At 50.3% G+C, this 2442-nt stretch overlaps 1 pseudogene; it reads right to left on the bottom strand.

The window, feature by feature from the left end:
• Positions 1 to 1896: 1896 nt before the first annotated feature.
• Positions 1897 to 2439, bottom strand: LOC116465213 (exonuclease GOR-like; annotated as a pseudogene).
• Between the last annotated feature and the right edge of the window lie 3 nt (positions 2440 to 2442).

The following is a 2442-nucleotide window of genomic DNA, read 5'->3' as shown; positions in this document are numbered from 1 at the left end:
GACTCACTTGAACCGGCGAGACAGGGGATCTAGTGAGCCGATATCAAGTCACTGCACCCCAACCTGGGCGACAAGAGCGAAACGCTGTCTCAAAACAAAGCAAAACAACAACACTAAAACTGTGATATATACCCTATAGAATACTATGAAGCCTCAAAAAGGAAAGAAATCATATCATTTGCAGCATGAATGAGTCTACAGGATGTTACAGTGCGTGAAAGACAGCAAAGGCCAGGCACGGGGGCTCATGACTCTAATCCCACCACTTTGGGAATCCAAGGCATGTGGAGCACTTGAGCCCAGGAGTTGGAGGTCAAACTGGGCGACGTGGTGAAACCCCATCTCTACAAAAAAAATACAAACATTAGACAGGTGTGGTGTTGGACGCCTGTGGTCCTAGCTACTCAGGAGACTCAAGTGGGAGGATCTCTTGAACCCGGGAGCTGGAGGCCGTGGGGAGCCGTGTTGGTATCACTGTACTCCAGCCTGGTTGACCGAGTGAGACCCTGTCTCAAAACGTAAATAAAAACATAATAAATTTTTAAAAAGCGAGCACAGAAAGTGGAACAATGCGTGACCTGACTGATACGAGGAACGAACGTAACATCGTTGAAATCATAGCTGCAGAGAGCAGAACGGTGGTTACCCGAGGCGGTTGCCAGGGAGGGTTTGGGGAGATGTTGGTCAATTGATACCAAATTTCACACAGGAATATTTCTAGAGATCTACTGAGAGGCACGGCGACTACAGTGAATACCTACGTATTGTCTACCTGAACATAGCTGTGGGAGTAGATTTTAAACGGATTCTCATCACAATCAAATCGGGATGCGAAGAAACGAGTTTGTTAATTAGCTTGATTTGGTCATTCCACAATGTATACATGTATGAAGCCTCACGTTGTACACCATAAATATATACAATTTTCACTGGTCTACTTACAATGAAAACTTAAATACATTATAAAACTTAAATGAAATAACATACAATAAAAAAGACTTTTATTTGTTAAATCTCCACAGAAGGAGTCTAAGTCATAAAGGAAAATAAACTTCCAGGAGTGGTAAAATCAATCAGAAACGTCCCACTTCAGTGCTTCGCGAAACGTGTCGGACAGAGTGGACATCCTGTTGTTCACTAACTCCTTGTTCTGGAACAGTTAGTGTGTGTGTATATATGGGTGTGTGCGTTTATACACACAAATTAAATTAATGGTAATGAAAGCATTCTGATTCTCAGTTTAATTTAGTTATGTATACAGACACACCCCCCCCGCCCCCCACACGCACATTTATCAAATCAGCCACTCCACCGAAACTGGCTACTTAGTGTGTCATCTCTCACTGCAGATTCAAAAGAGAAACGTGAATTTAGAGAGGCATGATGGTTCGTTGTCTCTTGGAGTCCAGTTGGAAGTTGACTGACTGATTGAGACATTGTAGTTGGTTGGTCTGGGTGGAAGAATCCACTTGGACCCTTAATTGAACACCTACTATGTGCGATCGTCTTCAGGCTGCCCGTGTGTTGCTTCGTTCATTCCTCACCATGACCTCCTGATCAGACTTTGGAGATCAAAAACCAGAAGCGCGCAGAGGTTATTCTTCCAGTGTTACAAAGCTAGTACGTGGTGGAATTGGAATGTGATCCCAGACGTGTCGTCCTAGAGCCTAATTGTGTTCAGCCACCTCACTGTGGTGGCTCTACCGAAAAACAGCTAAGCGCGCATTGAGAAGCTGGGAACTTTCAGCTTTGCTTTTAAATGTTTTTTCTTTTCAATGTTTAAATTCATACGGAGATTGATTGGGCGCCGGCCCCGGGGCTGGGGGAAAAGACGGGCGGGGGAGGGGAGGTTCAGAAAGCCCCACAGAAGGGGAAGATGACCAGGAGAGAAGACTGTCAGGAGGCTGTTGGGTCAGGGGCCTCGCCTTGTTCTCCGAGGCCATGGAGGTCCAGGTGGGCTGGGGGAGGCGAGTGTTGTAAGGCCAGAGGTCTGGCAGGGACGGAGGGATGGGGACAGGCGCGAGGGGCCGCGGCAGGGACTCGGGGGACTGGGAGTGGGGGCTCGGGCCTCGGGGAGCCCATTGGTGGAAGGGCAGAGGTCCGGGAGGGGCAGAGGGATGGGGACAGGGGCGACGGCCCGCGGCAGGCACTCCGGGGGACTGGGAGTCGGGGGTCGGGGTGAGTCTCGGCTTTTGGCCCTGTCCTGCCGCCGGCTGCTCCCGTTTCTTTCGCTTTGCGGCGAGGTGGACAGGGTTAGCTCTCGGGATTGAGGGCGGTTTTGGAAGCGGCCTGGGGCTAAGGACAGGCCAGGGCGGCGGGAGAGGCGGACCGGTGGCATCGCTGGATCTGGGCGCGCTGTCGGACCTTCCACATCACCAGCTGCAGGCAGGCGTTGGCGTCCTCGCTGGAGTTGTGCCCGTCCTGGCTGTCCTGGATGATCTG

Source organism: Hylobates moloch, unplaced genomic scaffold (assembly GCF_009828535.3).
Source record: "Hylobates moloch isolate HMO894 unplaced genomic scaffold, HMol_V3 SCAFFOLD_3792, whole genome shotgun sequence".
Lineage (NCBI taxonomy): Eukaryota > Metazoa > Chordata > Mammalia > Primates > Hylobatidae > Hylobates > Hylobates moloch.
Note: the sequence above shows the minus strand (reverse complement) of the source record. Positions and strands in the feature narration are given on the sequence as shown.